This window comes from Trachemys scripta, chromosome 4 (assembly GCF_013100865.1).
Source record: "Trachemys scripta elegans isolate TJP31775 chromosome 4, CAS_Tse_1.0, whole genome shotgun sequence".
NCBI lineage: Eukaryota > Metazoa > Chordata > Testudines > Emydidae > Trachemys > Trachemys scripta.
The window spans coordinates 111,415,444-111,434,150 of record NC_048301.1 but is presented as its reverse complement, the minus strand read 5'-3'; the positions used below and the strand labels follow the sequence as shown (position 1 = coordinate 111,434,150).

Sequence of the window (18,707 nt, the reverse complement as noted above, 5' to 3'; positions counted from 1 at the left end):
TACCCAAGCTCCAGCCCCCTCTTTACCACCCCACGCAGTCCCCTTCTGCCTCTCCCTGCATCAGTTTATGCAGGCCCTAGCCTTACTATGGTAACCTTTGGTCCCCACCTCTCACATACCCTTCTGCTTATTGCCTCATCCAGCCCCCTAGTTTCTGCCTTTACCAGCCTCCCCCTCCAACACACACTCCCCTGGTTTTGCACACAGTTGCCCAACTGTTTAGAGCCCTTTGTGTGATATCCCTCACAGATGTGAGAGGAGTGAGCCACACTTTGCATGGGGCCACATTGTTTTTCCCCTCCCTCAATTCCCAGCTTCTTCCATTCCCCTCCCTGACCTGCCAGCCAGTGCCAGCCACCATCTCTGCCAGCCAGCCAGCCGGGAGCAGCTAGACGGAAGAAGAAGCAGCTGGCCTAGCTGCTTTACAGGTACCACAGCAGCTCTGAGACCAGGAAGAGACTCTGCATGGGGAATCCCTGCTGCCTCACTGCAACCTGCAGTGACTGACACCTCATCAGGGCTGTGGGCAGGCATGCCACTTACGCATTTGGAGCGCTGTCACCCTTAATGCCTGACACTTGCAGCTCTGCACATACCCACCGTACACACACCCAGCCTCCTCATTACGGCTGTGACTGGTCCCTACACCTACAAACACATACACACATCCTCCTCACTGTGGATCTAATTCCCTCACCTCTGTGTCCCCTTATTCATACCCACATGCCTCACTAGAAACCTGTCTGATCCTGTGCCTACATGCAAAGCCTCCTCATTATGGCTCTGTTCACCCCACCATCAGGGCCAGCTTTGGAAGTGCGGGGCCCGATTCGAACAGTTTCAACGGGGCCCCGGCAGGGATGACTAAAAAAAAAAACCACGTAAAAAAAACACGTGGGGCTTGTACTCACCGGGCGGCATTCCTAGTCTTCGGCGGTGGGTCCTTCACTCGCTCTGGGTCTTCGGCAGCACTGAAGGACCTGCTGCCGAAGACCCAGAGCGAGTGAAGGACCCGCTTCCGAAGTGCCGCCGAAGACCCGGAGCGCCACCAGGTGAGTAAAAATTAAAAAGGAGCCTCTAGCCAGGGAAGGGATTCTTGGCCACTTCTTTCTCCCCTCCCCACCGGCGGCCCTGCCACTGGGCGCGGGGCCCTCTTAGGCGCGGGGCCCGATTCGGGGGAATTGGTGGAATTGGCCTAAAGCCGGCCCTGCCCACCATCTCTGTATCCCCATACCTACACCCAGTTGTCCTCACTACAGCCCAGTCCAGTACTCCCCACCGCCACATACCCTCCCCATCATACATGCACATATACAACCTCCTCACTGTGGCTCCATCCAGTCCCCCAACTTCTGTGTACCCGCTCCACACACTTCACAAAGGACCCATCTCCTGCCCGCCACCTCTGTGTATACTCTGTACACATCCAGCCCCTTCATTTCAGCACTGTCTGATTCCCCCTACTTCAGCATACTCTCACCTCACTCATACACAGACTCCTCTCACTGCAGCTGCATCTAGTCCCCTCACCTCTGTGTACTCATCCTGCACACTCAGCCATCTCATTCCTTTCCACTTCTATATGTACACCCCTCTAAGTACTCAGACCCAGTTGCTTCAGTATGGCTCCATCTGGCCTCCCCGGCCTCCACATAACCACTCAATTGCCTCAGTAGTATCTCACCCAGCCTCCCCTCCACTTCTTTGGACCTAACCCCACTGATCTCTTACATGTTCCCAGTCTCAACAGGGCCCAGCGCAGTTCTCCCCTCACATCTCCTTTTAACTCCACCCAGGCCTAAAATATATCATATTGCAAAAAAAGTTATGAAATATTTAAGGTTGCTATACACATAGTACGCCTGACACAAACCCACAAAAGCAAGGAAATGAAAAGTTAAGCCATATCATAGTATTTACCCTCTACTTCACCCAGAGGAAGGGACTTTACCACTGCATGCATCACAGCCTTAACTCTGCCAGCCTTCCAGCACCCCCTTTACCAAACCACCCTCTTCAACTTTCCCTTCTGCACTCCCCTTCTGCACCCTCCTTTATTATTATTTGTATTACAGGACCACATAAAGGCCCCAGCCAGTTCCATTGTGCCAGGCACTGTAAAAGTGCGTAAGTAAGAGACAGTCCCCACTCTGAAAAGCTTGCAATCTAAACAGACAAAATAGAAAAAGAGAAGGAGGAGAAACAGAAAGGCAAATTGACTCATGTTAATAATAAAGCTAGAAATAGACCCCAGGTCTCCTGAGTCCTAGTTCAGTACCCTCCTGTTTGGACTACACTGTTGGACCACACTGTTCGGCCTGTCTCTTGCTATCAATTGTGGAAGTCTAGCATGCTTAAAAGGGGAAGTTTGGTAAAGGGTGTACTGGAGAGTTGGTATCCATAATAAGGGAGAGTTAAGGTTGTGGTGTGTGACTTTTGTGTACAGTAGTTGTGGTAGTGGTATGTGTTACCCGAAATTGGGCCAGCGAGTAAGCTTAGGGAGGACTAATGACCCACCAGAAAGCAGAACGTTTATTATACTGATAGCTAAGCTCAAAAGAAAGTGTGTGTGGGGGGGTCACACTCGCATATCCATGCTCCCAGGACAGGCACAGCACTGGAGATGTCAAGATCCTTCAAGGTAAGTGTCCCACAGCACAGCGATGGATGGTGCGATGAAGATAAGTCTTCCTGAGGCATGATGAAATGCAATGCGGCCAGTGGTCTGGGCGAAGGGCCTTCACGGGAGGTACAAGCTTATGAGTGCACTCCTGAGCACATGGCCCCTTCCCCTTTTAACGACCTGCTCCTCATGGCCTGCAACTAGAGATGACTTGGCCACGTCTGGTTAGTCACACTCCACCTCAGACAGTGTCCATGAAATGTCCATGCGTTGGGTGTGTGATCACTGCCTAATTAGAGTTCCAGCCACCTTGTCTACCTGGAAGCTCTTCTGATCTTCCAGCTGTTCAAGCAGCACATTTATCCCACAAGCATTCCAGGAGGGGAGGGGGAAAGCCACTTTAGAGGTACAGCGGAACCCCGCTATAACGCACCCCGCGATAACGCGAATTCGGTTATAACGCAGGGTGAGTCTGCTCCCGGCGGCTGTGGCGGGCGTGGGGTGAGTCCGGTGGGTGCGGGGCATTTGGGATCCATGCCCTGCTGGCTACAGCAGGAGCGACTCTCCCTGTAGCCCCAGCGCACCCCCGGGGTTCTCACCTCTGTCCCTGGCAGGGCCGGCTCCAGCCTGCAGCCCACGTCCTTCCCTCCCCGCCGACCGATGACTTTCAGTGCGCCTAGGGGGCGGCAGCACGGAGGAGGGGCGCACCCTGCTGGGAGCGGACTGCACGCTCCGCCTGCCCCAACCAGTGCCAGGTCTGCAGCAAGCCCAGCAGCCCACGTCCTTCCCTTCCTGCCGACCGACGACTTTCAATTCACCTGCAGGTGGGAGTGGCATGGAGCCCTTCCGGCAGGCAGTGCGGTGGGAGGGACCGAGAGGCGAGTGCCACGGCTGAAGGAAGCCCTGGCTGTCCCCCTTCTCTCTCTCTCCCCCACTCCCTCCCTCCCACTAGCCGGGGCACACACTCTGCTGCCCGGGGCATGTCTGCAGCGCAGGGAGTCCCGCTAGCAAGAGTGCAGCCACTGCCTACCCAGAGGCTCGCCAGCGCAGCCGGGGGAGGCAGCCACGAGCCGCCAAGTAAGTGGCACCAAAAGTTTGTGCCCTGTTTTTTGTTTTGTTTTTTTGCTTCGCTGCTCCGACTGCCCTTTTTTTTTTTTTCTCACCATCCTACTCCTCTTGCCTTGGACAAAACTTCCTTAATGGCTGTAAGTTGAAACTGGAAGCTGAACACAAGTACAGTGGAACCCGCTATAACATGACCCCGCATTTACCGCAATCGAATTTTTTGGACCCCAATTATCGCGTTATAGCAGACAAAAGGGTTGGGGGGAAGGTGTAACAGACCTTTTGAACATACAGGTTATACAGAGCATACAGATCACTGCTGCTCCTACAACAGTATGCTTCATCAGAGAACTGTCCTTACCAGAGAGCTAGTGCGTGAACATAATCTAATCCAGGCAACCTTTCAGAAGTGGTGTGCCTTGTCTTCATTTATTCACTCTGATTTAAGGTTTTGTGTGCCAGTAATACATGTTAATGTTTTTAGAAGGTCTCTTTCTATAAGTCTATAATATATAACTAAACTATTGTTGTATGTAAAGTAAATAAGGTTTTTAAAATGTTTAAGAAGCTTCATTTAAAATTAAATTAAAATGCAGAGCCCCCCTGAACCGGTGGCCAGTGAGTGCCACGGAAAATCAGCTCACGTGCCGCCTTCGGCACACGTGCCATAGGTTGCCTACCCCTGATCTAATCCAATCTCTTACTCAAGATCATAAAAAATCTGCTCCTTACAGTAAAACAGCACTGTTGGTGTTGGAATTAAATCTCACACTTAAACAAACAAACATGCAGTGCAGGTAGTGACACCTGTACTTAAGGTTGCTTGATGCGTCCCATTATAAAATCTTGTTTTCAGTTGCTTATAACTTTTCCAAATTTAAATTCCCTGAGTTGAAATTTTCCACGGCAGGTCTTTGCTTCAGACTGAGGTTTTTGGGAAAGTTTCAGCTAAACCAGTTCATCTGTTTCTCAGAACAAAGTTAGGGAAAAACAGATTATTTTGCCGATGGTAAAAAAGTGCATATAACCATTTCATTGAGAAGCTAGCATGTTCATACCTTGGAGCAGGGACTTGAAATTTGGCAGGAGGATTGCCTTTGTGTTATGAATGTGCTTATTGCTCTTCCCATGAAACTATGCCCAAATTTGGTCAAATTATAAGGTTCTGAAAAATCATAGTTCACACATGCTCGGTAGATACTTGCTACTGCTAAATTCTCCAGCCCCCAACAGCTCCTATGTGTGACTGGACTGTGCATGCATCATCCCTACTGATCCAATGAGTGTGATCCGGCTCAGGGCTACAGAGGCTGAGCAGGACTTTCCCTGCTATTGCTCCTCCTAGCTATAGAGGCCACTATGGCAACGGGAACCAGAACTGGCAGCAGGGTGACTAGCTCTCCTGTGCTCCCAATTCTTGCTATGCTGGTGCCCAAGCATCAAGGAAGAAGAGGAGGAAACTAAGTGCCTGACTCAGATGCAGAGAGGTGAAGACTGAGAGAAAATGGGAGAAGGGAGGATAGGAGCCTGTGGGTGGAGGGTTAGGAGCTGGGAGTAGGAAGGAGGCAGGAGCAGAGGGAAACAGAAGAGGAGGTGGGGTAGGAACAGGGTTGGAAGAAGGTTGTGGGGAGAACATTGACAGAAGCAAGGGATAGGGCTGGAGCAAAGAGAGGGCAACAGAGGAAGGAGACAGGGAAAGGGGGCACAGGACTAGAGCTGGTGGGGCAGGATAGGAGCAGAGTGGGGACAGGGGTAGGATTAGGGTGGGGAGTAATGAACGGGAGCTGGCAGGGGGTAGGTGGATAGCAGCAGAAGAGGGAGAGGTTACTGGGGCATGGGCAGAAGTGTCCAAATAACCACTAGAGATCATGCCCCTGAAAAATGTGGAATTCGGGGCCAGCTCCAGTGTTTTTGCTGCCCCAAGCAGCAAAAAAAAAAAGAAAAGAAAAAGCCATGATCGGTGACATTTTAGCGGCAGCTCTACCGCCGCCGCTTCATTCTTCAGTGGCAATTTGGTGGCAGGTCCTTCCCTCCGAGAGGGACTGAGGGACCCGCCACCGAAGACCTGGATGTGCCGCCCCTTTCCGTTGGCCGCCCCAAGCACCTGCTTGTTGCACTGGTGCCTGGAGCCAGCCCTGGTGGAATTGAACCTATTATTCCTGAGTCCCACATTCCTTTGCTGTCAGCTGTGAAACTCACTGGCAAAGTGTGTGTTTCCATACCCCTCTAGTTTTAATTTCCTCATCACTGTAGCATCTGACTGCTTCACAAATATTAATACATTTATCTACACACTGCCCCCGGGAGGGAAAGTGGCATTATTCTGATTGTAGCAATGGGGAACTAAGGCATAACATCATTAATGTCAAAAGTGTCCACTAATTTTGGATGTCCAATTTGAGATGCTATGGCCTGATTTAAAAAAAAAAAAAAAAAGAAAAAAACCCTGAGAATTTTATAGCCCTTTATTTGTTCAGGGCCGAGCTCCCATTGACTTCAATTGCTGCAGTGAGGGCTCAAGACTTCAGCACCTCAGGTTTTCAAATTGGGCATCCAGAAAATGAGAATCACAGAGTAGTGGCCAACTGTTAAAAAGTCTGGCAGAGGTGACTTGCCCCAGCATCACACAGGAACTCTGTGGGGCAGAGTATCATCATTTCTGTATGCTCCAGTCTATTCCATGCATGCTATGTCGCTCTGCAATAACCAGGTTCAGTTCTCCATCTGAAATATACACAGACGGGATGATTTTTGAATTTTTAAAATTAAATACACCCATTACATTCTATTTAGAGCTACAAGAGCAGAATTACAGATGCTTTGATGCTGCTCAGCGTCAATAACTCCATTCACTGGTTTCTTTGCATGGAATGGAAGCTAAGGTCGGTATCAGACCTAGGGTGACCAGATAGAAAGTGTGAAAAATTGGTACGGGGGTGGAGGGTAATAGCAGCCTATATAAGAAAAATTCCCAAATATTGGGACTGTCCCTATAAAATCAGGACATCTGGTCACCCTAATATAAAAATAAAATATAATAATATATGGAGATATACCTATCTCATACAACTGGAAGGGACCCTAAAAGGTCATTGAGTCTAGCCCCCTGCCCTCACTAGCAGGACCATGTACTGATTTTGCCCTAGATCCCTACATGGCCCCCTCAAGGATTGAGCTCATAACCCTGGGTTTAGTAGGCCAATGCTCAAACTACTGAGCTATCACTCCCTCTATTACTGCCTACTGAGCTATCCCTCCACTCTAGTCAGAACTGTTTGTATAACATTAACTTGTGATTTCCAGAGGTTTAATGTCTGGGTTTAAAACAATGTATCTAAAGCAACTTTTTCTTTGGAATAACAGTTACCAAGCTTGATGCTCCATTCCAAGCAAGAGAAGTAGGAGGGCCAGTAAGGGGCTGGTTACTTGCAGCTCCTTGATTTTTGTGCCAGCATGAACCCAATGTCATTTAGCTATGCCATATCCACCATACTGCTGCAAGTGTGTTAGAGCCCAACCACTGCTGATGGCTCTTGGATACAGTATTGCAAAGAAAACACCACAGTGCTCTTAAAAAAAATAAACCTTAGACATTAGATCAGGAAATGAGGCATCTTCCGGGCTTGATGGTCAACCAACGTCAGAAAATATCATTCAGGGCTTGATCTTTCACAGTGTGGAGCACTCTCACTCCCACTGGTGTCAATGCAAGCTGACAGTCCACTTTCACAGGAAGGAAGACTGTGAGAGGTAGTATGTTTCAGGAAAGTAGTGTGATTCAGTGGAAACAACACTGGATTGGGCATCCACAGATGGGAGCATTTTTCCCAACTCTGCCAGACCTGCTGTACGAGCTAGGGCAAGTCACCTCTCAGTGCCTCAGTTTCCAAAATGTAAATTGGGGGAAATGATATGCTTCTATAGGGCTAAGTGTCTGTATATGTATTTGGTAATATTAACCATTTCCCTCCTTCTGTTGCGATTAAGCTTGTTATGATCACTCCAGATTGAACTACTTTTTTAAAACATTCAGGAAGAAAATGTATCTTTCCATAAGTGAGTAAGACGAAATCTGGCACAATCTCAGAGTAAATACAGGAGCTTTGTGCCTGAACTGCGCAGAGTTAATGTAATTGTTCTGGCACCATCCCCAGAGCCAAGCTAAGCTCAGGAAGAAAACTGTAAATTAAAAACTACAGCACTGATGTGATCCCTCTCCAGGAACTATCTTATACGTATAAATCCACAGAGAGGAGAAAAGGGTCTGACTTCACTCTTGAGCAGAAATTTTGCTAACAATTTTCTTATACTTGGAATATATACAATAAACAGTTTATGAAATTCTATGGAAATTCTAGGCCTGATTCCAATCTCGCTTACACCAGTAGAACTCCACTGATTAAGAGAGAGTTTCTGTGGATTCATACTGGTGGTAAATTAAGTTAACGGGAGCTGTGGGTGCTCACCAACTCAGCAAACCAAGCCTAGAATACCTCAAATTGGACATGCTTTGCCCTTGGAGTCATGCCCTGTCTACTTATGTATTTAAATGCATATATGGCCCTCATCACCATAGTATCTGAGCACCTCACAGTCATTAATGGATTTGATTTGATTTATTATTAATTGATTTTGTAATGTGTATTACAGTAATTCTTAGATCAGTGTTTTTCAAAGTTCGGGTGGGTTGTGGCATGAAGGCACTGGGTCGCCTTGCTCAGTACCCAGGGACCCTAGCAACTCTGGTCAGCACTGCCGACCGGGACATTAAAAGTCCCATTGGCAGTGCTGCCCAGCTAAGGCAGGCTAGTGCCTCCCTGTTCTGACACCGTGCTGCGCCCCGGAAGCGGCCAGCAGCGGGTCCGGCTTCTAGGCAGGGGGGCCACAGGGCTCTGTGTGCTGCCCCCACCCCGAGGGCTGGCTCTGCACTCTCATTGGCCAGGAACCGGCCAATGGGAGCTTGGTGGGGACGGTGCCTGTGGGCGAGAGCTGCGCAGAGCTGCTTGCGCGCCTCTGCCTATGTGCTGGACCTGCTGCTGGCTGCTTCTGGGGCACAGCGCGGTCTGTGGTGCCAGGACAGGCAGGAAGCCTGCCTCTGCACCCCTGTTGTGCCGCTTACTGGGAACTGCTGGAGGTAAGTCCGCACCCCAACCTCATGCCCCAATCCCCTGCCCCAGCCCTGAGCCCCCACAAACCCCTAATCCCTTCCTGCACCCCAAACCCCTCATCCTCAGCCCCACCCCATAGCCTGCACCCCCAGCCCAAAGCCCTGACCCCCTACCCCAGCCCCGCCCCAAACTCACAGCCCCTTCTGCACCCCAAACCCCTCATTCCTGGCCCCCCTGCAGCCCTCACCCCAACCCTCTGCCCCAGCACGGAACCCCTCCTACACCCCAAACCCTCATCCCCAGCTCCATTGGGTTGCGGGCATCAACAATTTTCTTCCACTCGTTCCCCAGAAAAAAAGTTTGAAAACCACTGTCTTAAAGGCTTCGTCCAAGATCAGAGTCTCATGGTGTTAAATGTTGTACATATACAAGGTAAAAAACAGTCTCTCTTCCCCACAGAGTTTATAATTTAGATCGGTGTTTTTCAAACTGTGGTCCGTGGACCCCTGGGGGCGTCTGCGGACTATGTCTAAGGGGTCTGCGAAAGATTCTCGTTACCAACTGCAATCTTCATTTTACAGAGGGGTACTAAGGCAAAGGGTAGATTGTCCAAAGTCACAAAGGAAGTAAGGAATTGAACCCTAAAACCTCACTCCCAGCCCCTGAGCCACTAGACCATCCTCTGTTCTTCAACAGTGCTTTCTTTATTGTATCACATGATAAGAGGGGTATTTGATTTCTTTTGTAATTTCTGTAGCAACGATGATTTGATCACTGTCATGGCAGCTAATTTTGCACAGGTCTCTTTAAAGAGAAACTTGCAATTGGTCCAGGGAAAACTTTATTTCAAGTCATCTAACTACCTCATAAACCTGTTACCTTTAATATGGTTGAAGTCATTGTGCCCAGTTGATGACCTCACAATAATTTCCATAGAAACAGATGTTAAAAGCATAGGACTTCATCTTCACTGTCAGATCAAGCAGAAGGAGAAAATGAAGCTATGAGGGAGAAAGCACTTATTGAAAGAGCCAAAGGAAGATAGGAAAACATGGGGTCAATACGTTTATTTTGTTGCAACTGTTCCTTGTTTTCAAGCTGGACCCAATGTGAGAGTCCAATTTAAATCAAGTATGAGAGGTAAGCCGTGTTAGTCTGTATCCACAAAAACAACAAGCCCAAATAAATCTGTTAGTTTTTAAGTTGCCACCGGACAATTTAAATCACTTTCCCTGATACAATGAATCAGGGCATTTGTTTTAGCTTTTGAAAAGAGCATATTTTAATTTGTAAATTGTAGTACGAATGGAAAAAATTTTCAGGAAACATACAGCATATTGTACAAAGTCTTCGCCTTTCAGGCCAAGCTGGGCCTGGGAAAACTTAGAAGAAGGGTTTCAACGGTATTTTTAATCCAATTTGGAGTGGTGGAAATATTCATCTCTTCCTGCCCCTGCTCCTTCAAACAAATAAACCAAGACATTAGTTTGTTGATGCAACCTAGAAATACTGTTCAGAGTCAAGGAGCAACCAAGTATCAGAGGGGTAGCCGTGTTAGTCTGAATCTGTAAAAAGCAACAGAGGGTCCTGTGGCACCTTTGAGACTAACAGAAGTATTGGGAGCATAAGCTTTCGTGGGTAAGAACCTCACTTCAGATTGAGGTTCTTACCCACGAAAGCTTATGCTCCCAATACTTCTGTTAGTCTCAAAGGTGCCACAGGACCCTCTGTTGCTTTTTANGGTGTTAAACCAATCAGACAGATTAGCTTTGCTGTTAGAAACCATTACTCTTTGAGTATACAGGTATATCTTTTCCTGTTTTGTTTTGTTGTTTAGTACCCAGATAATCTGCCTTGCATTTCCGGAGTCAAGTATGGGTTTACATTTCCCTTGTCAAACTGCATAACAGTAAGAGGGCAGGAACTAATCTGTAGGTCTGGCCCCAATGTAGCCTCTGGAAAGTACTTGGTTGCTCCTTAAAAAGCAACAGAGGGTCCTGTGGCACCTTTGAGACTAACAGAAGTATTGGGAGCATAAGCTTTCGTGGGTAAGAACCTCAATCTGAAGTGAGGTTCTTACCCACGAAAGCTTATGCTCCCAATACTTCTGTTAGTCTCAAAGGTGCCACAGGACCCTCTGTTGCTTTTTAAGGAGCAACCAAGTACTTTCCAGAGGCTACATTGGGGCCAGACCTACAGATTAGTTCCTGCCCTCTTACTGTTATGCAGTTTGACAAGGGAAATGTAAACCCATACTTGACTCCGGAAATGCAAGGCAGATTATCTGGGTACTAAACAACAAAACAAAACAGGAAAAGATATACCTGTATACTCAAAGAGTAATGGTTTCTAACAGCAAAGCTAATCTGTCTGATTGGTTTAACACCTCAGGCAGTGATCTGGGCAGCTCTCCTTAGCTAAAGCAGGGCTGAGCCTTCTCACTACTTAGATAGGAGATCCCCAAGGAAAATCCACTCACTTCAGAAAGTGGTGTTGGTGATTCAGTAGGTGGCACTCTTTGCTCAGTCAGTTTCAACCAATGCACGAGCCTAGTGTTAGGAATGCTGTGAGCTAAAGGTCCCATCTTCCAGGGACGTTGTAAAACCAAGGGCCTGTAGTCAATAAAGAGCCCCTTGGTTCTTTTTGGAGTTCGGGAGTTATAGATCAGTTGCAGATTTCACCTTAGATAATAATTCTACCTCCCTCCATTGCTCTGTACTGTTGCTGTCTGCTGCTAAACAACTGGTGTATTCCATCCCAGAAGTGACAGCATTTCATTGGTGGTTCAAGTGATTGTTTAGTGTGAAAGACATATTGTATAATAAAGGCAAGAAACTGTATTATGTTAAGTGTGACCCATTAATTTTGAAAAACCTTTTAATTTCTAAGGGCCTCTCTCCCATATCTGCCTTGAATTGAATTAATAGTTTAAATTCCAAAATAACTTTTGCTGGGTCTTTTTCTCCCTTCCTAAATACACAGGAAGAGAGGAACAAATACATTCTATAGCTGGGAAGTTATTGAACATTGAGATCCAATGTCAGCTAGTTTAGATGGGGAAATTTCCCTGATTATATCTTCTCCACCTCCCAAATAAATCACTGGAATGAGGGGAAATGTCAGTACACAAACTAAGGCTTTGGAGGAAATTCAGATTCGGTGTGGTTCCTCAGAAACTCACAGTAGAGGGAGATATCCTCTCTAGCCCCTGAAAATCACCAGCTTGTGTTATTTTTCTTCAGTACACCTACATTTCCAGATTCCCTTTGAGCTAAACCATTTCCTGTGTGCAAAGCCCGAATATGTTGTATTTGCACAAGTGCTTCACAGGGGAATGGAATCAACTCCCAAGCTCAGGAGTACCTCTAGAACAGCTCTGCAGCCATCATTATGATCACTGTGCCTCCCAGCCCACACAGAGAGATTTGCCAAGAGGAACTGCAGATCCTGAAACTATTTTTATTATTGTGGTAGTGCCTAGGGGTCTCAATCAGGGCCCCACCATGCTAGGTGCTGTACAAATGTATATCAAAAGATAGTCCCTGCCCTGAAAAATTTACAGTCTAAATAAATTGTAAGAAAATGTAACTAGTGAAGACGCAGGCATTTTTTAAAAGAACTCTGGTATGAACTGTAGCATAAATCCCTGTGGGACACAGGAGTCACTTGGTGGTGGTATTTATAATTCGCACCTGGTTCATGCTCTAGGTGGTCCCCTGCCCCTCTTCTGGGATAAATTCTATCGTTGATGATTGAATTACAACTTTGTTTTCAACATTAACCAAGAAAAAAAGTGAATTGCTTTTTAAAGGGAGTTAGGGTCACTGACCATACCTTGTTTTCCTGTCATTTTCAGGAGAATCACTTGTTCTCTGCCGTGCAGAGGAACTTTATGACATCACAGCCTTTGTAGTTCTGGCATCACACTCTTTCCATAAAAACTTGTTTTGCCAAGCATGCATTAGCTGTGAAATTCACCCGCCTGTCTATATGTAGGGCCTGATTCTCCAATGCTCTGACCCATGTGTCATCATTTACATCAGGGCAAAGTAAATGTAAAATGCTACCAAATCAGAAAGGCAGCATTTTACATTCCCTTTTCACCAACGTAATTGACGACAGATGGAGGACAGCGCAATAGAGAATCAAGTCCTGATTTTTAGCCAACAGTGCAGACCACTAGTATATACCCAATTTACACCAGTGCAGCACTGAGGTAGCTTACCCCACATCACACTGCACCCGCATAAATTATGTTTACACTAGGGCTGTCAATTAATCGCAGTTAACTCACGTGATTAACTCAAAACAAATTAACTCGATTAAAAAAATTAATTGTGATTCACTGCAGTTTTAATCGCACTGTTAAACAATAATAGAATACCAATTTAAATTTATTACAAATATTTTTGGATTTTTTCTATATTTTCAAATATATTTCAATTACAACACAGAATACAAAGTGTACAGTGCTCACTTTATATTATTTTTTATTACAAATATTTTCACTGTAGAAGAGAAAATAAATAGTATTTTTCAATTCACCTCATCCAAGTACTGTAGTGCAATCTCTTTAGCATGAAAATGCAACTTACAAATGTAGATTTTTTTTTGTTACATAACTGTTCTCAAAAACAAAACAATGTAAAACTTTAGAGCCTACAAGTCCACTCAGTCCTACTTTTCGTTCAGCCAATCATTAGGACAAACAAGTTTGTTTATATTTCCGGGAGATAATGCTACCCACTTCTTATTTACAATGTCTCCTGAAAGTGAGAACAGGCATTCTTATAGCACTTTTGTAGCCAGCATTGCAAGGTATTTACGTTTCAGATATTCTAAGCATTTGTATGCCCCTTCATGCTTCAACCATCATTCCAGATGACATGCTTTGATGCTGATGACACTTATTAAAAAAATAATGCATTAATTAAATTTGTGACTGAACTCCTTGGGGGAGAATTGTATGTCTCCTGCTCCGTGGTTTTACCTGCATTCTGCCATATATTTCATGTTCTGGCAATCTTGGATGATGATCCAGCACATGTCGTTCAATTTAAGAACCCTTTCATTGCAGATTTGACAAAATGCAAAGAAGGTACCAACGTGAGATTTCTAAAGATAGCTACAGCACTCGACCCAAGGTTTAAGAATTTGAAATATCTTCCAAAACCTGAGAGGGATGAGGTGTGGAACATGCTGTCCGAAGTCTCAAAAGAGCAACACTACGATTCAGAAACTATAGAACCCGAACCACCAAAAAAGAAAATCAACTTTTTGTTGGAGGCATCTGGCTCAGATGAGGAAAAATGAACGTGTCAGTCCGTATTGCTTTGGATCATTATTGAGCAGAACCCGTCATCAGCATGGAAGCTTAGCAATTGGCTGAACAAGAAGTACGACTGAGGGGACTTGTAGGCTCTATTTTTTTTTTAACATAACTGCACTCAAAAATAAAACAATCTACATTTGTATGTTACACTTTCACAATAAAGAGATTGCACTATAGTATTTGTATGAGGTGAACTGAAAAATACTATTTCTTTTATCTTTTTCACAGTGCAAATATTTGTAATAAAAATAATATAAAGTGAGCACTGTACACTTGTATTCTGTGTTGTAATTGAAATCAATATATTTGAAAATGTAGAAAACAGCCAAAATATTTAAATAAATATTTTTTTATTATTAACGGTGCGATTAAAACTGTGATTAATCGTGATTTTTTTAATCGTTTGACAGTCCTAGTTTACACTAATGCTTTGCATCAGGGCTATCTCTATTACACTGGTGGATAAAATCCCAGTATAGACAAGGGCTGAGATTGGGAGCTAATTTCTCAGTTAGTGTCTGTCCTCAAGCAAAGGAAATGGGCTTTATGGAAGAAATCCTGTGGCAATTTTGGGGGAAGAAATCTATCCTCCAGCTGTGGACTATCTTCTAGGACTTAGACTGGACCAGAGGCTGCATACCCTGTACACCTCTACTCAAGGGTTTGGTGGCAACTGGATCTGTGTTATCATGGTGCTAGTGACCATGCCCCAGGGACCTCCGCCTTCCCAGACTCTCTGCTCTGGGTTTTGCAGAGCTGAACAGAAACTAAGTCCAACATGTGGAGTTCATAGCTCCCTGTGCGTCAGGACCTTAGTGGTTCCTCTGCCTTGGAGGCTTTCCACAACTCCTATACCCATGGGTGAATTTCACTCTATGTAAACTACTAGAAACTTCATCTGAGCTTGTTCTTTGTACTGACTGGCCTCTGGGTCAATATCAGCAAGTACAAGGTAAAGTTGAACAAGCCCAAAAAATTACAGCTTCAGTTTTGATCTATCAGAAGAACCTTGGCTGTCAGTAGCTGTTTCTACTTTCCCTTCCATAATCAGCTTTTACGACATTATACACAACCCAGTCTGGAGCCCAGTCTAGGATAAAGGCAGTGAAAACTGCTGCAGCATGCTAGCATCTACTGCTGAGATTTTCAAAGGGACGTAAGGGGGTTAGGCACCCAACTCCAATAAAAATACCCTTTGGAAATCCTCAGCTGAGTATCCTCCTGTATTTGGATCACTGTCTTGTGTGACATCACCACTGATGCAGGTCAGTGGAGGGAACCATCTCCTTGCACGGGAAGGATGGTGGCTACCTGTCCTGAAAATGGCAAAACAGGCCTGATTTCTGAGCATTATTCCTGCAGCCCAGTCTTTGCAGGGCCCCAAAAATAAGATGATGCACGTGGCTGTTGAAGCAACTAACTTTTATATATAATGAGAGAAGACAGAAGATTGTTGGCAGGCTCCTGGACTGCAGTATAAGTATATTTTACAGCAATGTCTAGAGGTTTTGGTATAAGATAGCTCTGATACATAATTCACCAAGGCAGAGAAAGATCAAGGAAACTGCTCAAGCTATATCTCAGAGCATCCACAACCATAAAAAATAGTTGAGCCCATATAGACTTCAGACCTCCAGCATGTTTAAAACGCTCTTTTGTAGTGGCTCACTGCCTTGTCATGTTTTTTTTAATAAACTTGGGTCTGTCAGCAGCCTGTCTGTCTTACGGTTTGTGAAACAGATCATGTTTAAGGCTCCGTGTTTGTCACGGAAGTCAGGGAAGTCACAGATTACGTGACTTTCCCTGACTTCTGCAGCGACCGGAGTGCCTGGCCTGGGGGTCACCTGAGCAGCTTGGGCAGCCCCTGGACCAGGTGCACCGACCGCTGCTGGGGCAGTCTTAGGCCCTCCTGACCCACAACAACAGGAGTTTGGGTGTGGGGGGCTCAGGGCTGGGGGTTGGGGTGTGGGACAGTGCTTACCTGGGGGGGGGGAGGCTCCCCGGAAGGGTGACAGCAACTCCCCTCCCTCAGCTCCTAGCTCCGTGTGCTGCCTCTGCCCGCAGGCCGCAGAACCAGGGCTTGGGGCAAAGCAGAGGCAGTATGTGGAGCTAGGAGCTGGGGTCGCCGCTTCCAGCAGCAAGGTACGGTGTCTGCCCTAGCCCCACCAACTCCCATCCCCAGCACCCGCAGCAACCCCCGGGCCATCCCCCCCAGCACCCACGATGCCCCCAGGGCTGCCCTCCTGAGATGCACCCCCAAGTTTTAGTCAGAGGTATACAGTAAGTCATGGACAGGTCATGGGCCATAAATTTTTGTTTACTGCCTATGACTTTTACTAAAAATACCTGTGACTAAAACATAGCCTTAATCACGGTATATATTCAGACAACTTTACCCTTCCCTGCAAGCCAGTTGCTAGTGCAGGGGTTCACCACCACGTTCATTTCATGAACCTACATTCGGCTATGTTCAACTGTTCCTCTAGAATCCTGGGATTCCTCTAGATTCCTGCAGGCCCTATTGTAATCTTTGCAATGGTTTATGGGAAACTCCTGTCCCTGAGGAGGATGGACTGCACATGGCTGAGCAAGCCCACTTCATTAGAAGATTAGAGACAGGGAATGGTAACAGTTAAAGAATTACGGAAATGTAGGGCTGGAAGGGACCTTGAGAAGTCATCCAGAGGGCCTGGCCACCACTTCCCGCAGCTCCCATTAGCTGGGAACAGCAAACTGCGGTCACTGGGAGCTGCAGGCAGCCGTGCAAATGTAAACAAATGGGCTGGTGGACCGCCAGTGGCTTTCCCTGATGGGCCACGGGTTGCCCACCACTGATCTAGACCATCCCTGACAGGTGTTTGTTCAACTTTTTTTAAAAACTTCCAACGATGGGGACTCCCCGACCGCCCTTGGAAGCCTATTCCAGAGTTTAATTACTCTTATAGTTAGAAAGTTTTTCCTAATATCTAGCCTAAATCTCCCCTGCTGTAGATTAAGCCCATTAGTTCTTGTCTTACCTTCAGTGGACATAGAGAACAATTGATCACCATCCTCTTTATAACAGCCCATAACATATTGGAAGACTATCAGGTCCCCCGAGTCTTCTTTTCTCAAGACTAAAAATACCCATTTTTTTAACTTTTCCTCATAGGTCAGGTTTTCTAAACCTTTTATGATTTTTGTTGTTCTCCTCTAGACTCTCCAATTTATCCACTTCTTAAATTGTGGTGCCCAGAATTGGACTCAGTACTCCAGCTAGGGCCTCACCCATGCCAAGCAGAGGGGGACAATCACCTGCTGTGTCTTACATACAACACTCCTGTTAATACACCCCAGAATCTTATTAGCCTTTTTTTCAGCTGCATCACATTAATGACTCATTTTCAGTTTGTGGTCCACCATAACCTCCAGATCATTTTCAACAGAACTACCACCTAGCTAATCATTCCCAATTTTGTAGTTGTGCATTTGATTTTCCTTCCTAAGTGAAGTACTTTGCATTTATCTTTATTGAATTTAATCTTGTGGAATTCAGACCAATTCTTCAATTTGTCAAGGTCCTTTTGAGTCCTGTCTCCAAAGTGCTTGGAACCCCTCCCAGCTTAGTGTCATCTGCAAATTTTATAAGCATATTCTCTACTCCCTTATCTAAGAAATTATTTAAAATATTGAATAACATTGGACCAGGACTGACCCTTGCAGGATCCCAGTAGATATGCCCTCCCAATTTCACAGCAAACCATTAATAACTATTCTTTGAGTACGGTCTTTCAACCAGTTGTGCACTCACCTTATAATAATTTCATCTAGACCACATATCCCTAGTTTGCTTATGAGAATGTCATATGGGACTGTGTCAAAAACCTTACTAAAATCAGGTTATATCATGTCTACTGCTTCCCCCCATCCCCTAAATCAATAATCCTATCAAAGAAGGAAAGTCTTATGAACTTGACTACTGATGATCCCTGAAGGGATCATGACTCTCCTGCTGTATTTATAGATCTCTTCTTTCACTTGCTACAGGCATCCAAGGAGCCACCTGAGTCTGAGAAAAGACCTGACAGTCCCAGACTTATCCCTATGTTAGAACTAGAGATGGACCCAAGTCCAGACCTGGATCGGGATTCAGATCCAAACTTTCCAGAAAAAAGCAATGCGAAGGGGACAAACCCAGTTTGATCCGTTCTCGAGATGGGGTACAGTAGCAAAGTTAAGATCTGAACCCGAGCTCCCCCAGAGTTGGGGAGTGTTTGGATATGAGCCTTGATTCATAACAATGCCTCACCTCAGTTTTACATTGGCACAGGTTCATTCATTTCAGCAGAGTTACATCAGTATAAAACTGGAGTAATACATTAGTGAAATAGGCTCATGGAGTTTACATTCAATGCCTCTCTAAGGGGAGCTGACCGCCAACTATCCATTGTTTGGCTCTTGCTATTCTGCACTGTAGAAAAATAGGAAAATGGAGGCTAAAGTATACAGAACTATCCAAAACTCTATTAAACAATGCTGCTTAATGTATGCTTTCCCCACACTGCATAATACACACTTTCCCCATGCCATGCAACACAGG

General features: G+C 45.8%; 1 protein-coding gene across 1 annotated transcript in view; it reads right to left on the bottom strand.

The window, feature by feature from the left end:
- The window catches only part of LRRC56 (leucine rich repeat containing 56), a gene marked incomplete in the record, with an annotated part of 158,073 nt that overhangs the window by 106,046 nt on the left and 33,320 nt on the right, over positions 1 to 18,707 (bottom strand).